This window comes from Danio rerio, chromosome 19 (assembly GCF_049306965.1).
Source record: "Danio rerio strain Tuebingen ecotype United States chromosome 19, GRCz12tu, whole genome shotgun sequence".
NCBI lineage: Eukaryota > Metazoa > Chordata > Actinopteri > Cypriniformes > Danionidae > Danio > Danio rerio.
In genome coordinates, this window is record NC_133194.1 from 5,613,604 (window position 1) to 5,636,500 (window position 22,897).

Genomic DNA, 22,897 nt, shown 5'->3' on the forward strand with positions numbered 1-22,897 from the left:
CATATCCAGTTTTGCTCAAGGCCATTTTCCTATTTTCTTTGTTACCAACATTGATATTTTTATATATTTTCAACCACAGACACAACCTGACAAGCTAAATGAGACAAAGTTCTCATAATACATTCTAGCAGCTCATTATATCAGAGGTAGGTACTTTTCAGTTGTCAGAAACCCACCAAAAAATAAAAACCTGTAGGTTTAGGTGGGTGTATTGGACTGTAGGCTGTGGAAAAAGTTGTATAACTTGTCATGTCAAAATGTCATAGTTCTGATGAGCCAAACCCACTCTATCTTCACCAACCTCAGTGCACGGTGCAGAGACCGGAAAACAACTACTATGTATATCAGCACTTTTATGTTCATCCGCATCAAACTTTGAGGTGACTCTCGGCATGTTTACTGTGTGGACGTGAGGCTTCAAGCAATCGATGAAATGTTTATTTATAGACAGCAGTGGGCAGAGAAAATGGAGAGGTTAGCTCTGGAAACTGCTAAAGTTGGAGGTAGGAGACGGCTTGCATTGTGTACACCGTGTAAGCTTAGAAATGGAACAAGGTTAGAATTATCTATTGCAGTGGTCACCAAACTTGTTCCTGGAGGGCCGGTGTCCTGCAGATTTTAGCTCCAACCCTAATCAAACACACCTGAACAGGCTAATCAAGGTCTTACTTGGTATACTTGAAACATTCAGGCAGGTGTGTTGAGGCAAGTTGGAGCTAAACTCTGCAGGGACACCAGCCCTCCAAGACCGAGATTGGTGACCCCTGATCTATTACAACAAGTAGCACCCAGTGGCAATCACACAAGTTTCACCAGATTCCTTAAGAACCCCCAACATTACAAACAGTGTTTTAAATACAACTTAAAATGATAAAGGCAGTCAAAAGCCAAACTTCTCCTCGTTTCCAGTCTCTAGTCCTCAAAAGTGAATGAAATTATGGTCTGTCTGTACCTTTAAGAGCAAGAAAAAAAAGAGACAGAATCATTATATTGCAACACAGCATATACAATCATGGTAAATGATGAATTATGGTACCTGTTTACAAGTTTGGCTCTGAAGAAATAAAAAAAAAGTTGCTCCAAAAGCTTAAGGGGTAATGTTTTAATCTCTGCTAGGGACCATTAAAAACAAGCTCAAAACCACTAATCTCCTTCTCTGAAACATGACTTATTTATAGATATGGTTGCCATCTGGTGCTGTTCTTCTCCAACGTTTCGGCGCAAGATAAATCTGCTCCATTAATGGCCTCTTGTCTTTGCATCCTGCTCCTAATTGCAATACATCACACCATAAAACAATAAATAAACTTTGCTGAGTGGTTTTGCTGGTTATGATACGACGGTTGTTTCTCGACGCACAGCCAAACGATTGTGTCCCAGTGGTCGTTACCGTGGAAGAGAGCGGTTTTAATCATAGCGGAGGGAGGTTACCTGCTTGACAGTGCTGCCAGGAGACTCTCCATTTAATATTTGTCTCATAAATACCCCGTTAATTACACAGCCTAGGAGAAATGGCTGACACCCCAGGGTGCTGTGATTCGTTTTGTGTCACAAAAAGAAACCAAGCATCTGCAGGCATTTGTTTTCCCTATAAAGCCATTAGAGTATGAATATTTACACTGCTCTGAAGTAAAACATTAAGCTATGAAACAAAGTAACAAACTGTGCTGTCATTTTAAACCTGTAGTCTAGTAGCCTAATGAATTTAGCTTATAGCTAGGACGTATTTAACGAGTAAATGCAATTACCAAATTCATCCAGCCACAACTAATGAATTCTCCTGACAGGAACACAGTTTTCATCTCACCTCTGAAAAGAAGAGAGCTGAAACAGTTTTAGCGACTAATTTGAAAGTTTTACAACTGTCATGGGGATAATATCATAGGGCTCATGAGATGAAATCACATTTCGACGCAAGTCTTGAAGAGCGCGCGAAAAAAAAGGCGCGAGTTCTGAAGAGAGGAGAAGCGCGCGCCTGAATTGGAAGTGGCAACACTGGCTCCGTGTGGCCAAAACAGGTAGTTCCATATTAGTTAAAGGTCAGTTTAAAGCTATTTGACATCTTATTGTATCTCCATTTAATGACTGACTGCCTTTGAGTCATGAACACCACAAAAATCACGATTTCTCTTGCTTTTATGTTGAAGTTTCAGTTATGAAAAAACAAATTTGTGTTAATTATAAGTTTTGTTGGGAATGTTGATGATATTATCATATTCTGTGTACTATTGATGAAGAATATCCTCTAAAAGTCATGTACTGCCAAGGAAAAGTCAAACTTCTCTCTTTATTCAAAATTTTAGCACATAAGCTAGTTGTGTTTGGAAAGTGTAAGACTTGTACATGCGCTTTAGTTCTTTAATTTGTGATATGTAGAAGAATGGCTGCCAGTCAGATAAGACTTAGGACAATGACATAATAACTAATTCATCAGTAATCAAAGTGTACATTTTTATTACTTTTAGCATTTGTTTTTAGTATTTTTAGCATGCAGTTTTTGTAAGAAGTCCAATGTTCCACTGTAAATTTTGTCATCAAAGGGTTTTGTGTGTTAAATACCTTTTAATGTTTTCTCATTCCAATATAGTGTTTCCGCGAGTCCTAAAAAGTCTTAATTTCAAAAACTAAATTTTAGGCCTTAAAAAGTCTTAAATTCACTAAAGTATTGTGTTGTAGGTCTTACATCACTTCAAACAGGTCTTAATTGTCCTATATATTCATGTAAACCTGCCCAATCGGGCTGACACCCATCCAATCACTAACGTTCAGTTTCAATAAAAGTTTATTTATTAACTCTATTTATCAAAATTGTTTAATTATCTTCCTTACAATACCATTTGTTTTTAATGTTTTAACTGGGCTAATCCTTAGCGTTTAGGCTTGTGTAAATCTGAAATTTCATTCAATATGGTCTTAAAAAGGTCTTAAAAGTCTTAAATTTGACTTGATTCAACCTGTTGAAACCCTGAATATAACATTCTTCTCATATTTGGATTATTTCAATCAACTTGTACAGTGTTGTCATTAAAACTAAACTTTGTACAAGGTCTCATCGATTTTGACTATGCAGAAAGTACAGTTCACATTGTTTTCTGTGGTTCTAACCAAGCTAATTTAAACTTTTACAGGAAAAGTAGACATTTTGCACTGTAAAAAATCCTGGTTGCTTTCAAATTTAAGCTGAATCAAATTAATCCTATGAATTCACTGACTTAAAACAGCTTGGCTAATTTATACAATTATGTTAGAACATGATTAACTTAGTTTAACAAGTTACAATGAACTGAAAACATATGTTGTCATCACTAACTGATCATATAATTTTACAGTGTGTAGTTAAAATATTCACAAACTGCGATACAATTTTATCTACAATTTGATGATTATTTGTAAAAGTTAATAAATTTAGGTAATATATTATAGATTATTTTTAAAAAGCCCCCTTATTAGTGGTGTCTCCTATTCCCCTTGAAGATGTGAAGTATCAGCACTGTTATTTACCAGTGATCAAACTGCTGCTTCTTGCAGAAACACAGTACTTTCTAGAGTAACCTAAAGAAGAACCCTTATGACACAATCACGCACACACACATACACACACCCCATCTGTTAAATGGCCATTCAAACAGAGTGATCTCGCAAGCCCTGATCCATCACAGGAATTGATCTCCCTCCCTCTCTTTCCCCCTTTTACTCTTTCTCTCTCTCTCTCATTCTCTAAAGGAAATCGTAATGAGGAGCTGTCAGCTCAATCCAGGTAAACAAATCAATGGCACCTAGACTGGAAGCGCTCACAAGGTCAGCTCTCTCTCTCTTTCTCTCTCACTCTCTGTGTGTGTTCATGATCTATCTCTCACACACATTCCCTTTACCTTTTCCACTTTCCACATTTCAAGCTCTGGATGCACAGGGACCTAACCTGACCTCTCTTTCTCTCTGCATCTCAGACAGGAAAACCTGGCAGCTGTCGATTAATTTATGTCTGCATTTCACATTCCATATAATGATTTCAGCTTTCTAGTGCATTTGAAATGATAATAATTTTGCCTTTAGGGCTGGTAATATAACTTTTAAAACTGCAGGTGCTTAGATGGAGCACAAAAACTCTTCAGATGAGCATACGTCCTCATACATGAAGAGTATGAGATTGGAATTTTTCTTTGCAAGAAAGCTTGGAATCGACCTAATTGGCAAATTGTTGAAAAAAGAGGCTAACAGGTTGAGAACAGAGGTGTAGTCCTTGCTATACGCACGTATGCTCAGTATGCCTACTTTTGTCCACATGCTGTTTGGGTATTACCACTTCTGAGGATGAATAATTGCGTATACGCTCGGTATACTCAGTTGTTTTGGTGATTAGACTTCCCTAATTTATGTGTATTCGAGTCTCCTTTAGCGGTCTACCAAATGTATATTTTTGAACTCGCATCTTAATTTCTTGCAATTGGTGCATTTGTTTAATCTGCGCCATTCACCGCCCCCTGATGAACACAGCATCCTCGAGAACATTTCGAGAGAGTTTTTCGAAGATCACAACAAATCAACTGAATGATGTCTCGCTGAAACTTACAAGTAAAATTAAAAAACACCATGGGTGTCCCTTTAGCTTTTCTATATTTTCATTCGGCCCCCCTAAAACATTTTTTGCGATTACCTTATGAACTGTACATCACTAAATGACCGCCTCGGGCAGACTTCCGCTCCTATGTTTTCAACTCATTTTTCATTTAGTCATCAAACCACAGCTGTGAGCACAAGGTGTGTTTATCAATAGATTGATGGAATATCTGCATATATATATATATATATATATATATATATATATATATATATATATATATATATATATATATATATATATGTATTTATGTATATATATATATATTTATTTATTTATTTTTATTATTATTTATTTTTTTTTTTAATTAGGCTCATATACATCAAAATACAGCTCAATATGATCAGCCAATCTCTGGGTCTGCTGGGGTCACTATTAGCTAAGCATAAATAAATTGGGATTAAAATGAATAGATTTGCTTTAATATTTTTAAATGAATAGTTCACCCAGAAATGAAAATTGTCATCATTTACTCAACCTTTACTTGTTCCAAACCTTGTTGTTTTTTATTTATTTATTTTTTTCTCTTAATACACAAAATAAGATATTTTGAAGAAAGCTGGACACCTGTAACCATTGACTTCCATAGTTTTAGTTTTTTTTTATTCTGTAGAAGTCAATAGTTACAGATAACTGATGCTTAGTGTATGTGTGTGTGTGTGTGTGTGTGTGTGTGTGTGTGTGTGTGTATGTATGTATATATATATATATATATATATATATATATATATATATATATATATATATATATATATATATATATATATATATACAGCTAATCAATCAAAGAAACATTGACTTTCTTTGCCTACTTTTAAAATTTGTACTGGGTGGGTAATAGTACACCACCTTTTTTTTAGGACTACACCACTGGTTGAAAAGTATGAGCCAATAAACAATAACTCATCATAAGGTGTGCGGTAATGAAGTGGAAACATAAAGTTGCTATTTAAAACCAAATTGAACTCACATTTGCACATTTTTATCTATTTAAAGTTAAGAAGGTGCTGTTGACTAGAAAATTTCCCCAGATGTTTGTAATAACCAATAAATCAAAAAAAAAATCTAATTTGTTTACGAATTAAGTTATGCATAATAAAAAGAAATGACGCTGTAAAAAAGTATTAAACACATGAAGAAAGGAAGGCGTAGAAAAGCAGTGAAGGCCCAGACAGCAGTTGAAATCTCTCAGTAGTTATTCAGCAACCCTCTTTCCTTCATCATTGTAAATTATTATTAGCTGCTTTAGTCCGACATCTACATTAGCAGGATGATGAAGATGAAACCAGGGTGGACATTTTTAGCAAGACAATGAACTAAAACATGGACAAAAAAACTCTTAAATGCTTTTAGAGAAAGAAAATCTGTAGAATGGCCCAGCCAATCACCTGACTTAAATCCAATATTGTTTTTTCACCAAAATCTGGTTCAATTCAATGTCATCAGCTCCTTTAAAATTACTATTCCCAGGAAAAACATGACATGTTCAACTCTAATTTTCCGCCGCTATAGGTACTTTATAAATACTAAGAATATATTAATTATAAGCAGGTAATAAGCCAATAGTTAACAGTGGGAATAGTTATTTATTTAAACTAAAGTGTTACCAATTATCTGTTTCTAATCAGTATCTGAGAATTAAAATATGTCAAGATGAACCAAATTTGAGTTGTATTTTCTCACTGTAAAATAAAACATTGTGATAACATTAAAAAAAAAACAGGATGACATTTTTGCAGAACTTTTGCTGCTGAATTAAATGCACACACTCTCACACACAAACCTTCAGACGTGCTGAGAAACACTCCACACTCTTAATTAAATAACACACAGAGATCTCCTCCAGGAGTGTAAACGTCAAAAGAAACCCCAACCATTCATACGTTGGGCTAACCAGATCTGACTCCAAATACAATTAGCATATTTTTTCCTCACAGTAAGCATTGAATGGAGGCTAGAGGGGACAACTGCATGTCTTGACCTGTCAGGATAGTAACGCGATAGAATAAAGCTGGCGAAATCCACACGTCCATCAATCTCGGCAGGAGAGGGGGTAAGAAAAAGTAATGGAAGAGTGTGAGCAGAGAAGCGGAGAATGAGAAAAAAAATGGAGAGAGAAAGAGTGAGATTTCGAAGATCGAATGGTGGCTGTCAAAAATCCTTGTCAGCCAGCAGAAGGTGAGACGGCTCTTTCCCTGCATAAATCCCTGTGATTATGGAGCGAAATCTGTGAAGAACATGCAGTCATTGCCACAGTTAACGAACGAACGTTGGCTGCTGTGATGGACGTGGCTCGCAGAAAGTGCTATGTCAAAATCAACGCTCCTCTGTTGTTATTGTGAGCTTCGAGATTTTTTGGGTGGCTGAGATTCATCACTGGAAGAGTTGCTTTAATTTCAAAAGCATTTCAGATGGAATTTTAGGTTGTCAGCGGCGTGACGACTGGTTGAAAACTCCATCCAAATACGACTGAGCTAATATTAGTCATTACAGGACACTTGAGTGCAAGTAATTATCTTCCGTGTCATCAGAAATGAGAGTCTGTCTCTGCGTTTTGACTCGAATCTACACTAATAGGTTGCGTCAGATTCAGCAAAGAGCAGAAAATGACCGAAATAGTTCAACTTCAAAGCTTGTTCAGTGGCGTTCATTAGAGTGAAAGCGGTTGGAAAAACTCATATAACGTTAGCAATTATAAGATACTCAAAACACAAACATGAAATACTCCTCCTAGGAGCTTAAGAAACGAACAGCTATAAATGGATTTTAAAGGGCACATACTGTAGGTTACCCGTTTTTTCATATTTATTTTAAGTCTTTTGTGTCCCCAGAATGTGTCTGTAAAGTTTCAGCTCAAAACACCCATCAGAGTATTTATTATTTGTTTGAAGTGTCTGTATTATAGCTGGGAAAAGGTTGTTGCTGTTTTTTGCACTGGGCCTTTAAGGCGAGTCATCCCCGCCCACCGTTTCCACGTGCCTGTCAGCAACACGCCCTCGGCTGCCTCAGGAAGCAGATCTCACGTAAGGTTTGTGAGAAATACTACAGTAAGAACTTTACCAATCAGTATTTGATGCATTTTTTGTGGAGTTGCAACGAGTTTGAGTTCACGCACACACAGCGCAGACACGCAGACACACACACACACACATAGCACTGACACGTAGCGCAGACACTTACGCACATACATACCGTAGACACGCAGGCAGACACACACACACACACACATAACACAGACATGTAGCGCAGACACTTACGCACATGCATAGCGTAGACACGCAGGCAGACACACACACACACACATAACACAGACGAGTAGCGCAGACACTTACACACATGCATAGTGTAGACACGCAGGCAGACACACACACACACACACACACATACCGCAGACATGTAGCGCAGACACTTACGCACATGCATAGCGTAGACACGCAGGCAGACACACACACACACATAACACAGACACGTAGCGCAGACACTTCCGCACATGCATAGCTAAGACACGCAGGCAGACACACACACACACACACATACATACCACAGACATGTAGCACAGACACTTACGCACATGCATAGCGTAGACACGCAGGCAGACACACACATAACACAGACACGTAGCGCAGACACTTACGCACATGCATAGCGTAGACACGCAGGCAGACACACACATAACACAGATACGTAGCGCAGACACTTACGCACATGCATAGCGTAGACACGCAGGCAGACACACACACACACACACACACATAACACAGACACGTAGCGCAGACACTTACGCACATGTATAGCGTAGACACGCAGGCAGACACACACACACACACACACACACACATAACACAGACATGTAGCACAGAAACTTACGCACATGCATAGCGTAGACACGTAGGCAGACACACACATAACACAGACACGTAGCGCAGACACTTACGCACATGCATAGCGTAGACACGCAGGCAGACACACACACACACACACACATAACGCAGACATGTAGCGCAGACACTTACGCACATGCATAGCGTAGACACGCAGGCAGACACACACACATAACACAGACACGTAGCGCAGACACTTACGCACATGCATAGCGTAGACACGCAGGCAGACACACACACACACACACACATAACACAGACATGTAGCGCAGACACTTACGCACATGCATAGCGTAGACACGCAGGCAGACACACACATAACACAGACACGTAGCGCAGACACTTACGCACATGCATAGCGTAGACACGCAGGCAGACACACACACACATAACACAGACATGTAGCGCAGACACTTACGCACATGCATAGCGTAGACACGCAGGCAGACACACACACATAACACAGACACGTAGCGCAGACACTTACGCACATGCATAGCGTAGACACGCAGGCAGACACACACACACACACACATAACACAGACATGTAGCGCAGACACTTACGCACATGCATAGCGTAGACACGCAGGCAGACACACACATAACACACATAACACAGACACGTAGCGCAGACACTTACGCACATGCATAGCGTAGACACGCAGGCAGACACACACACACACACACACATAACGCAGACATGTAGCGCAGACACTTACGCACATGCATAGCGTAGACACGCAGGCAGACACACACACACACATAACACAGACACGTAGCGCAGACACTTACGCACATGCATAGCATAGACACGCAGGCAGACACACACACACACACATAACAGACATGTAGCGCAGACACTTACGCACATGCATAGCGTAGACACGCAGGCAGACACACACATAACACAGACACGTAGCGCAGACACTTACGCACATGCATAGCATAGACACGCAGGCAGACACACACACACACACACATAACACAGACATGTAGCGCAGACACTTACGCACATGCATAGCGTAGACACGCAGGCAGACACACACATAACACAGACACGTAGCGCAGACACTTACGCACATGCATAGCGTAGACACGCAGGCAGACACACACACACACACATAACACAGACATGTAGCGCAGACACTTACGCACATGCATAGCGTAGACACGCAGGCAGACACACACATAACACAGACACGTAGCGCAGACACTTACGCACATGCATAGCGTAAACACGCAGGCAGACACACACACACACACATACACAGAGACAGTAACAGAGACATGAGGCTGTACTGAAGAAGTGAATCTGAAGTGAATGGCTGTACTTCATTACACACATGCACACGATTTAAAACATGTTAAACTTGTAAAAATCACTCTTGATCACGTCTGATGATGATTGATGATCTTAGCAAATGGAACAGACCTTTTATTCCTGGTTGCTTTGCGCTCGTCCTGTCTTGTCGATATGGTTTTATGCATTACTATGGAGACATGTTAATGCGCGCAGCTGTCAATCAATATTGGTGGGCGGGGGGACCCCACTCCTACGTAAAGTTGCGGTCGGTCTGAAAACCGCTCCAATTGGTCCACCGTTTTGTTGTTGTTTAATTTGAAAAAAAGGACTGAGTGTGTTTATTTCACCCCGATATGACAGCATATACACTATACTTACACACATGTCTGTCCAAACAGCTTGAAAAGTAGATTTTTCACCATAGGTGCCCTTTAAGTCTTTTTCTGAATGTCCTCAATAAATTTATGGATCCTTTTCACAAGATTGTTATGAGAGCGGTTTCGAATGTTATCACTCACTGGACGATGATTGTCACTGGACGATGTTTGTGAAGCAGTGTTTTTCCATTTCTGTTGCTTGTGGTGTATAATAACACTTGTCAAATTTGTTCTGGTATAGCTGATTAACTGATTATATAGCTGTATAGTATGTATAGCTGATTAGCCATGTGGATGAATGATAACAACCTGTAGGCACAGATGGCCCCTACTGACCCATATCTATCAGCTGATAACCACTGATGATGCCCGTTCAATCGAGTGATAACATTCAAATCGGGTGGTTGTGAGGCGTTTAAAGGCCATAGGCATCCTAAATCTAAAGTTTTTAATATTACATTTTTAAAAAACGCATGTATATTTATATGTATTTATGTATGTATTACGTCATATTTGCAATAAATTAGAAAAAAATAATAATAATAAATTACCGCTTGTGCAAGGCGCTTTTAACGCAGTGTCTATGGGTGGGACAGTAAATTTGACGTTGTTCTGCTTCTGTCTGCCATTATCGGTGTTACACTTTTTTTCTGAAGTCTTTATAACACCATTATGATGTTTTTCTTTTATTATTTCAGCAAATACACTCGAGACTCTGGGCTCAGGGCTTGGAGGCGTCTATGGACCATCACACAGAGGAAACGAGTACTGTGGTCAGATGAATCAGTAAATCGGGTAATTTTTAGGAGAAATGGTTGCCGTGCGCTCCAGACCAAAAACAAAAAGGATCATCTAGACTGTTTCCAGCAAACAAATCCAAAGGCCAGGGTCTTTGATGGTCTGAGGTTGTATCATTGCCCTTGGAAAACGTAACTTGCACTTCTGTGATGACACCACTAATGCTGAAAAGCACAATATGCTGCCTCCTTTTCAGGGATGCCCATGCATATTTCACCAAGATAATGCAAAACCACATTCTGCACACTATATAAAGTTCTGGCTGCGAAGGAAGAGAATACAGGTAATTGACTGGCCTGCCTGCAGTCCCGACCTGTCTTCAAAAGAGAATGTGTGGTGCATTTTAAAGCACAAAATGCAACGATGACCCCGTACTGTTTCTCACCTTAAGACTTGTTTGCAGGAAGAATAGGACAAAATTACACCTGAAACACTCCATCATTTGGCCTGCATGCAGTCCTGACCTGTCTCCAAAACAGAACGTGTGGTGCATTTTGAAGAGTACAATGAAGAGCATATCATACTATTGCCTACCTTAAGACTTGTTTGCATGAAGAATGGGAAAAAATTACACCTGAAACAGTTCATCGCTTGATGTCTTCAGTCCCTAAACGTCTTTTGAGTGTTGTGCAACGAAATGGCAACACTACAAACTGGTAAATGCTTTACTGGTCAAACTTTTTTTGTGTTGCAAGAACTAAAATTGGAAAACGTGTCCCAACTTTTTCTGATTTGGGGTGGCTGGATTGTAAAAAAAAAAAACTTGCTGTACTCTTCCATTCACTGCGCACTAAGTTAACCCAACTATTATGACTTCCGCCACTGAGAAACTCTTAAATGTGAAAAGGGTCCATTAAAATGAAGTGGTTGAAAAACGAATCGAAAGCAATTATAAGATGAGATATTCCTCCTAGAACCCTAAAAAAACCAACCCAAGCTCATTCTGGAAATGTAGCCCCGCGGACGTTTCTGGAGACCGCGATTTACTTGGCCGAAGGTACGTAAGGCAGCGTTTTTTTCGAGCGAATGCTGCGGGGCGGTGTGGCGCCGCTCCGCCCCTTCTCTTCGCGCTCACCGGCCGACGGCTCGCCTCCGAGTGGAGGGCTTTCCCGATGCAACCAGTTTGTCTGCCTAGCTCACAGCGTTGCGGAGGCCCCGGAGGAGGAGGAGGAGCTGGCCGCGGGGACGACGACCGGGAACAGCGGTTCCGGAAATCAGGTAAGACAAAAAACGGAATCCGAAAAATAAGGGTGAGAACACGGCGGGATCCGAAAATGCGGTCAAAATCGAAGACGAGGGCTTTTGCTTTTTTTTTTTTTCTGGACGGCTTTTGTAAACCGTCGCTCGGGTTTAGGGAAGGAGGAGGAAGAGGAGGGCGGCCGAGTCGGCCGATCCGGCGGCTTTTCACGCGAGAACAGCGCGGGCGCGAACGGCACACGCTCCTGAGAGGCGCCCGAGATGCGTGCACAGCGGCCTCTCGCGGATCCACAAAAACAAAAACCGCTTGAATACGTACCTCCCGGGATGTAAATCGTGGTCCGCAGAAACATCCGCAGGGCTACGTTTCCACAATGAGCCCTGGTTGAAAAAAACGCACAGCTTTAGTTGGATTTGAACTCTTTTTCTGCCAGTCCTCAGTAAGCTTATTGAATAACTCCATGAGGTGGCCAGGAGTATGACGGATATGCACTTAAAATAGTCGTGGTGGTCTGCTTGAGAGGGTGATTAGCAGAGTTTAGAAAGGAGAAGAATCGAGGTTGGAGTGCTTCCTCCTCCAGTTCTTCAGGAACTGCTCGCTGTGTGGGAAGCAGGTAGGAGTAAGGCCCTGCTCCTCTGCCTCATCTCTTTCCTCTCGCTGTTTCTTCTCTCCGAGAAGTCTTCCAGCGCAAGGATGGGGGCGTATTGATAGATTCTGAGGTTTTTGCAACTCACTGAGTGCATCTGTGTAGCTTTCCTTAATTTATCAGTTAAACGAAGAATTCCTATAATAAGTGTATTAGATATTTTTAGAGCTCCAACAATGTTAAACTAATCTTAACAAGCATGAATTTAGATTTTAATAATGCATTAGTGAATGTTGAACTATGATTAATAAATGCTGTTCAAGTGTTGTTCATTATAAGTTCATGTTAGTAAATGCATTACCTGAGCGTGACCATTTATTCAATCCTTCACCTTATTGCCTTTATTTATCAAGGGTTGCATATGTTATACACAATGAATGCCCTTTCATCTGCAACCGAGTACTGGGTAACACCCATTCACACACATACACTACAGCCAATTTAGTTAACTCAATTCACCTATTTCACATGCGTTTGGGCTGTGGGGGAAACCAGAGCACCTGGAGGAAACCCATGCAAACGCAGGGAGAACATGCAAACTCCACACAGATATTTTTAAGCTCCAACACTGTATTTAATTCTGACTTACACAATAGCAACCAAAAAACTCCATTCCACATTTTGAAGAGGCTGACTAGTCATCTTACTCGTACATACATTTTCAAATCATTATTTCATTTCAAGTTTAACCCTGATATAATAGTGTAAAAGTTTTTTTTTATGCATTTTCAAGGCCTGTGGCCAAAATCTAAACTAAGTGATCTTAAACTATTTGGGCACAAGAAATAAAGTCAGCCACTTTAACAAAGAATGAATGGGTTTATTTATACAATACAGTTATTTAAAATTTGATTATTGAATTTCTGTACCTCAATACGCCACCAAAAACCATGAAGTGCTGTTTATTTAATTTCTGTCATTATGCTTATGTTTTCATCCATGCATTAATTAGTTTTTGGGGGGTGATTTTGTATATTTTATGCAGATGAACTTACCTAAAAAATCCCAAAATAAAATGATGAATTCTTTACAAATAGAGTTAATAAAGGCGACGCAGTGGCACAGTGGGTAGCACATTCGCCTTACAGCAAGAATGTCGCTGGGTCGCTGGTTCGAGCCTCGGCTCAGTTGGCGTTTCTGTGTGGAGTTTGCAAGTTCTCCCTGCGTTCGCGTGGGTTTCCTCCAGGTGATCCGGTTTCCCCCACAGTCCAAAGACATGCGGTACAGGTGAATTGGGTAGGCAAAATTGTCCGTAGTATGTGTGTGTGTATGACTGTGTGTGGATGTTTCCCAGAGATGGGTTGCGGCTGGAAGGGCATCCGCTGCATAAAAACTTGCTGGATAAGTTGGCGGTTCATTCCGCTGTGGCAACCCCGGATTAATAAAGGGACTAAGCCGACAAGAAAATGAATGAATAGAGTTAATAAAGTCTTGTGAAAGTATATTCAAATTGCAATATAAACCATAGAAAAAAGCGCAGCCCTAGTTTTTATGTAAAGTTTCAGCTCAAAAATACCACACAAATAACCCTTTATAACTCTTTGAAACTGACCCTTTTAGGCTTTGATAATAATCATGCCATTATGTTCACTGTTGCTTTGAATTCGATTGAGACTTCTCCTCTGTCAGCATAGTGGCAAATTCAAATAAAAGACTAATATCCTATGCTAATGAGGGATATAGATTATCACTAATGGGCGGGGCTTTCCACTTCTGATGACACGTACAAAGGGAAAATGTCAATCAAAGTGTTTCTGCAGGCTGTTTTTATCAAGTGTGATTATAAAAATTTTATTAATAACTTTTTACCATTTGAAGCTGGATATATTCACACACTGTTGCCACAGTGCTGTGTTTAAACCCTTTATAAAAGTGATTTGTCCCCTTTTATTCCAGCTTGATCTCACGAGGAAACATAACTATTTTACGTTTTGTCAGTTTCGTGGTTTGTTTGTATAGTTCAGTCGTACGAAAACGTACAATTTTACAAAGGAGGCGTGGCACCCAACCCCACCCCTAAACCCAACCATCTTTGGGGGACAAGTGTAGCAAATTTGTAAGAATGAGATCATACAAATTCATACAAATCAGCCACTAAATCAAAACGTTATGAATTGCCATGAGATTGCGTTGTTTATTTCATATTTTGGAGCTGCATTGTGAACTTTGCTCTTCAGTGTTTGGACTCTCAATAATGACTTCAAACCACACTGACCTAAGCTAAACTGAACTGAACTTAAACACAAAAAACTGAACTACCCTGATCCAGTTACTATGACCATTTATGTGAAGCTGCTTTGACACAATCTACATTGTAAAAGCGCTATACAAATAAAGCTGAATTGAATTGAATTTAAATAAATTATTTTATTATATCCTCAAATGAATATCATTATAAATATGACAAAAAAATATATAGAAACAAAATGACATTTTAAAGGGTGTCTTATGTAAATATATGAAATAAGAACATAAGAAATGCTTTGTGTGCAAGACAATACATGGAAAGTATTATAATGCATTTTATAATATAAAATTGCTTCATTAACTAAAGGATATTGATCTCACAATGCTAAATATGATGTAAATTTTTAATCCTTCATTTTTAATTCTAAGCCATGTCTCCTTTGTCAAACTTTTCTCTCTTTTTTGTCATATTTATCATTTAAAGACCTGAAACAGTGTACATACCTTGTCCCGGGAGGTGTCACACGATAACAAAATCTCTTGTTCTTCTAAAGCGTCCTATCTGTAGAGACAGCACTCCAGTGCTTCAGAGAAGATAAAACAGGTTTACATTAGGCTCGTATCCTGAAAGACTCGATAAACAGAACAAGCTTATCTGTATTCTGTGGAATGTTACACGTTTTTCTTAATCTCTCAAATTCTGTCCCTTACAGCCCCCCCAATCCTACACCGAGAGCGAGCGACGCAACGTGACAAAACTAGATTGTTCCCATTACAATCACCAAAATCTGTCTACACTGCAAGTGTGCTTCGGTATTGTTGATTATAATGGGAGCAACTCTAAAAATCACCCCATACCTCATACGTATGGTAGACAATTTTTGTAAGGGTGTCCGAAACCATAGTGGAAAATATCTAGTAAAGTTATTTAATAGACCATTTAGTGCATAGTCAGTTGCCATTAAGGTCAGCATAAAAAAAATGGCACTACTCTTTTTATTCCTATTGTAATGAGTAAAATGACTTCTCAGTTCTCTTTCAGTCAACTCAAACCAGACTGGTCATTCTTCTCTGACCTCTGGCATCAATAGGCATTTTAAACCTTACAAATGAATAGACCTTACAAATTAATGGATATTTTTCAGTAAGATTTTCTCTGTAAACCCTAGAAATAGTTGTGCATAAAAATCTCAGTAGATCAGAAGTTGTTGATTGTATTTCAAGAGAAGTTTCTTTTTTTTAGAATGAAATTTGTCCATATTTTCAAAATCTAAATTAACGAAAAAAGGCTATATTCATGGTTTATAAAGGCTGTGATGTGTTGGAAATATGTGCCCGGGACTACATTTTTGAGAACAGAAAAATATATACCCTGGACTACAGTATATTGTCTTGCAAGTTTTGTTTTGTAAATTTTTGATGAATCTCTTAAATATTTTACTGATCCTGTTTTGGAAATGCAGTTAGGTCCATAAATATTTGGACCTCTACACAATCTTACATTTTTGTCTCTACACACCAACACAATGGACTGGAAATTAAACGTACAAGATGTGCTTTAATTGCAGACTGTCCGCTTTGAGGGTATTTACATCCAAATCAGTTGAATGCTGTAGGAATTACAACAGTTTGCATATGTGCCTCTCACTTGTTAAGGGACCAAAAGTGATGGGATTAATACTCAAACTTTCACTTTTTAATACTTGGTTGAAAATCCTATGCAGTCAATTACAGCCTAAAGTCTGAAACGCATAGACATCAGCAGCCACTGGGTCTTTTGGTACTGCTAAGCTTGCTGGTGCGTGCTTTCTTTTAAAGAATGTTCCAATCAGTTGTTTTGGCCATGCCTAATGTTTTTGCTATCTCTCTGATGGGTTTGTTTTGTTTTTTCAGCCTAATGATGGCTTGCTGGACTGAAAGTGACAGCTCTGATCTCATCTTGAAAGTTGACAGCAACAGATTCTATATGCAAATAGCAAACTTAAAAATAATCCCTGGACACTTTATCTGCTCATTATAATAGGGATAATGTGGAAATAACACACACCTGCCCATGGAGCAGCTGAGAAGCCAGTTGTCCCATTACTTTTGGTCCCTTAACAAGCGGGAGGCACATATGCAAACTGTTGTAATTCCTACAGCATTCACCTGATTTGGATGTAAATACCCTCAAATTAAAGCTGGAAGTCTGCAGTTAAAGCACATATTGTGTCATTTCAAATCCATTGTGTTGGTGTATAAAGCCACAAATGTTAGAATTGCGTCAATGTCCAAACATTTATGAATCTCACTGTACCTAATGCATTTCCATTAAAACGGAATCATTTCTTAATGCACAATGATACTGGAATGCATAGCTGGCAACCCAAAAAGCATGGAAATGAGTGAGTAAAAGCATCTGATCGTTCGTTACATGTTAAATGAGCAGGACATCAGTTTTGGCCATATCTAAAAAAAAAAAATGTATTTCCAATAATATTTTTTTCTATTGGCGAAAGTCTTATTTGTTTTATTTTGGCTAGAATAAAAGCAGTTCTTCATTTTCTTAAATTTTTAAAATCCATTTTGAGGTCAATATTATTAACCCCCTTTAAAATGAATACTAGTGTCTTGACTCTGGAAAAGGTCAACAATCTGGACTATCTTGACTCTGGAAAAGGCCAAAAAATTTGGGCTCCTTCTTATTCCTTTTGGGCATGTCATCGGGGTGGAAAATCGGGCTAATTTTCATTCCTATAGGGTGTCTCATCGGATTAAACAATTGTCTTGGATCTGGCAACCCTGCAGAGGGTCAGCTAGAGAATTTAAAGCTTATATGTGAAAGGGTTAAATCACCTTTTTTCCTCAGATGGCTTGAACATCTGCAGATCACCTTGACCACATCTAACAAGCCTGAATGCACTCTGCCAGGGGAGTGACTGTTTTCCATATATCTGCTTTAACGAGAAGCCGAACCGATGTACCTAATAAAGTGGCTGATGTATTTCAAAAATATCCACAGCTAGAGTTTTCTTTTTTCTCCAAATATGTGACTCCTGTGGGCAAAGATTGCAGGATATAATTCACATTCTCTCCGATAGCTTTCTCCAGCTATTATAGACCTCCTTGGATACTTCAGCGGTGAGTATAAATGCCCGCGAGCAACACCTACAGAACAGAAAATTCCTGCAATTTAATTGTGGTCAGAGTGAATATACCTTGACAAGGTGTTACCCGGCAACAACTGGACTTTTACTCTGACAACGAAAAAAAAGGTGCTAACTTAGCTGTTCTGTATCAAGAAAACAGTCTGTAATTAAAGGTCTGAGGATCAGCATGGTCTTGCTCTTTCGTGGCTTCAACTGAAATGACCGCACGACATTTTAAAGAAGACCTATTATGCAAAATTTTATTTTATAAGGTGTCCAAACACTGATGTTTGTCCGCAGTGTGTGTAAACAACCAGCTCATAATGCTAAAAATCTACCTACTTCATTTAATCATCCCTAATTGATGACAAATTAAGTTGTGTGAATTTGTACAAATTAGCCACTTATCTGACAATACGTAAACCAGTTATGTTCTCTTATGAACAATTCATACGCAACAGAGGAAAACCCCCCATCCACCCCTTCTCCCCCTTTCCTCCTTGGGGAGCTCTTGAGAACCACCTATTTTCATACTCCCCTTACAAGCTCTATCGACCATGGGCTCAATTATCTCCGAGCTCAGGGTTCTCTCCCAGGACAGCATGCCAAACTTGCTAATAGCATCAAGCAATATCTAAGTGTGAACTCTTGAAACACTGGTAATGGGAAGTTTGGATCATTTTACTGACTCTGACCTTTGAGTCTAATCATCAAGATGAACGAATCTTTGTTCGAGTCTTTTAGTACATTTCGTTCAATTTGCCAAAATATTATTCAAATGTTGCGAGTTGCTTCCAAAAACATCTACAACTAGCCCAAACGTTGACACACAGCAACCAAGTCCTTACTAGAATTAGGGCTAGGCCAATAAACGATATTATATCGAATCAGGGTAAAATTTATGTCAATAAAAATGATAAGCTCTGGACTTTTTTACTCTATAATAATCTAAGAGCCAATCACACAGCAAAAATGTGCAGCAATGAGACTCCTAAAATTGTGTTGATATTAGCGATGTACCGAATTTTTGGCCACCAAAAATTTATCGACCGAAAATATGCCATTTAATGGACCCTCTAATTTTTGTGGCTTCGGTCCTTGTTGGGATGCTCTTTTAAATCTGGAAGCATTAACAACTTTTATTGGAATATATATTGTTATCGTTCAATATGGAAAATATTTATCGAGACTGCATTTATGCCATATCACCCAGCCCTTTTTCATAGTAGATTTCGTTCAATTTGCCTAAATATTATTAAAATGTTTCGTGTTGCTTCCGAACACATCTATAAATAGCTCAAACGTTGATACACAACAAACAAGTCCTTTCTAGAATGCTACACAAGAAGAGAAAATAACCAACCCAGGCTCATTCTGAAAATGTACCCCAATATACATTTCTGGAGAGTGCCAAATACGTCCCAGAAGCTACTTTTTTTTCGCAGTTTTTATTTTCTCGAATCCACCAGAGGTCGCCGTGTATGTGTTTTGAGATCTCAAATTTCTCTTCACTCACTAGTGGCTGCTGTCGACTGACTGACTGACTGACTGACTGACTGACTGACCGACTGGCCCACCCTCATCCTTCCCTAAATCCAACCAATAGTGTTTTCAAATGCCCTCCCACCCCCCTAAACCTAGCTACTGGACAAACTGGTAACAGCGGCAAAGCCGTCCATATGGAGGTAAGTGGTCAATTGGTCATATATATATATATATATATATATATATATATATATATATATATATATATATATATATATATATAATTTTTTTTTCAACTGAAAGACAATCATAAAGGTTTAAACCACATAATGGAGAATAAATGATTTTTGGGCAAACTATTCTTTATAGGAAGCTTTCTGTAAACATCAATGGTGGTTAAAGCTTCTATATTGGACCATTATTGCCAACAAGGAGCCTTGAGGAGTAACTTAAGCTGAACCAAGGAGATGAAATCCAAAGTTTGTGAAATATGACAAACAAAAGTTTTGATGTAAACAGTTCTTGATATTTTGTCCTCCAGCAGACAAACCAATTAAGTCAAAGTGTTGGTAAATCAAAGAAGTGGTGATGTGACATTTAATACAAAAGCAATTAACTGTCTTTTAGCATGATGTGTGATTAGTTCAGCAATGTGCAATGCAATTCCGTCGGGGAAAAAGGTGATCACACAGTTTAGCTCCAGGCTGGAAAATCTCATTAAACATGTGGATCTGAAATGGAATCTGTCAAATCAATGTCATGTTATGACAGCAATAGAAAAATCATTATGCGCCGAACGTGATAAAAAAACACACATGTGACAAGTGCAAACACCTGCTTTTTTGTTTGGGTTTTCATTGGGCTTTGCACAGGAAGCATGTCCAAAAAAAGGCGGAAAACATCTGAAACTAGGGCTGCATAATATATAGTCTCAGCATCGATATCGCAATGTGATCATACGCACATCACGAGGGTAATCAATGTTGAGTCTGGATTATACTTTATCATTTCCCAAGTGTTTTTAGGGCCTGTGACTGTGCGAGGGTTTTAACTCAACTTCTTACTCAACTTCTTTGACTTCTTAGCCACGCCCCTGGCTATGACAGCAATTTAAAAATCCAGCTCTTAACATGATGCAATAATAATAACAATAATTCCTTACATTTATACAAGAGCTTTTCTGGGCACTTTGTGCGGTTTATTCATAAACTAATTTCGAGAGGATCACGTGCTTATAATCAACACAGCTGGCTCCTTGTTAGCTCCGTAATCAGCCCTGTTAGATGATTGCGGAAGCATTATAAATAACCTGAGTTTTTCACTCCAGTTATCTTCGTCTTGAAGCTCCACCCCTTTCCATCCCTTCATCCTCCCCCTTTTTCTGATCGGGCGACACGGTGGCCCAGTGGCTAGCATTGTTGCCTCACAGCTAGAACACCGCCGGTCCAACCTTTCGGGCCGGTCGGTGTTTCTGTGCGGAGTTTGCATGTTCTCCTCGTATTTGTTTCCCCCGGGTTCCCCGGTTTCCTCCCACCGTCCAAAAACATAAACCAAAGCTAGGCCCACACGGAATCTGCGCACACAGAATTCCGCAGAATTTCGCAGATTTTCCGCCGATTTCTGCAGATTTTTAGCCCTTAATTAATTCTGTTTATTTACTTGAGTAAATGTGTAAATCTGAATTTATTCAGTTTTTATTCAGTAATTTATTTATTTAATACATTAAGGTTTTAGTTATGATACTCTGCTGGATACTCCCAAAATAATTCCGGAGAAATCTGCAGATTTTTACCAATATTCTCCGCAGAAATAGCAAAAAACGTCCGCAGATTCCGTCTGGCCCTGACCATAGCCAATCGACTAAAACAAATTATCACCCAATACAACCTTAGTTTACACTTAAGTTTACACGCAGGGGAGTTCTCGAGACCTACCTGACCTCGAACTCCCCTCTCACCCTTCTAACGGGAGGGAGTCCCTGGCTCGAGGATATTACGAGCCTCTCTCCCGGGACAGCATGCCAAATACGCTTTATTGATTAACAGCTAAGTGTGAATTCTTGAAACACAATGGGGGGAATCTCCTCATCCACCACCAGAGCGCAGCATCCACCTGGATGATGCGACGGCAGCCATTTTGTGCCAGACCGCACACCACACACCAGCTGATTGGTGGAGAAGAGTGATGAAGCCAGATATGATGTGGGAAGGGTTAGGAGGCCATGATGGACAGAATTGTCCAGGATGCCAGGGTTAAACCCCTACTCTTTTCAAAAGGACATCCTGGGATTTTTAACGACCACAGAGAGTCGAGTCGGTTTAACGTCTCATCCGAAAGACGGCGCCGTATAGAGTCCCCGTCACTATACTGGGGCATTAGGACCCACACAAACCGCAGGTTGGGTCCACCCTGCTTCCCTCACTGACACCACTTCCAGCAGGCACCTAGCTTTCCCATGTGGTCTCCCATCCAGGTACTGACCAGGTGCAGCCCTGCTTAGCTTCAGTGGGCGTCCATGTGAGAGTTGTAGAGCTAGCTGCCGGCAAAAAAACACATAAATGCACCCATACACTGCAAATGTAAACACATCTGTTTTCTATGAGCTGATATTGTTTCTTTATTGCACAGGAAGTATGTCCAAAAAAGAAATATGTACGAGTTTCTCCAAGATAACAGTATCTCATTCTTGTAATGCCAAATAACCCCAGGATGTGATTAAAATCAGACCGCAGGCGCTCCGACAGCCTGTCCATACACAAGGTTAAAGGCATCCGTACAACTGTTCCTGTCACGCACACACACTCGTTGCGAGAGAAGGAGTGCAGGAGATATTGATTGGTGATATGGATCATCTCTCCGCACTTTCCAGCACTCAATCCATCATAACTCAGCACGTCTCCATCAGAGCACTGCTCTCTGTCTGCCGGTGACACCTCCGAGTCTCCATTTCATACCAGAATCTGCAAAGGTTATGTGAACGCGTTCGCCCTGATCTGCTGAGCCCATCTATTGCTTGAGAACTCCTATAAGCGCACGGCAAATTATTATTTATCGATATGCATGTCATTCTCTCCAATTTCAAAATCGAAACATCTTTTAAGACTCTGAACACTCTATATACAGTTAGTCAGAATTATTAGCCCTTATAAATTAATAGCCCGGCTATATATTTATTTTTGCCAAATTCTGTTTATCGAAAAGATTTTTTTCAACACATTTCTAAATATAATAGTTTTAATAACTCATTTCTAATAACTGATTTCTTTTATCTTTGCC

At 39.6% G+C, this 22,897-nt stretch overlaps 1 long non-coding RNA gene across 6 annotated transcripts in view; it reads right to left on the minus strand.

The window, feature by feature from the left end:
• Positions 1-22,897, minus strand: part of LOC141378994 (uncharacterized) — a 50,476-nt gene that overhangs the window by 3,363 nt on the left and 24,216 nt on the right. For 2 of the 6 annotated variants that reach the window (XR_012394870.1, XR_012394871.1), the window contains one exon: positions 15,513-15,592. The exons of 2 other annotated variants lie outside the window; for them this stretch is intronic. This is a non-coding gene — a long non-coding RNA (uncharacterized lncRNA). Of the gene's footprint in view, positions 1-1,748; positions 1,952-11,511; positions 12,890-15,512; positions 15,593-22,897 lie in introns of those variants that run through there. 2 more of the 6 variants (XR_012394872.1, XR_012394874.1) reach the window with 2 other exon arrangements.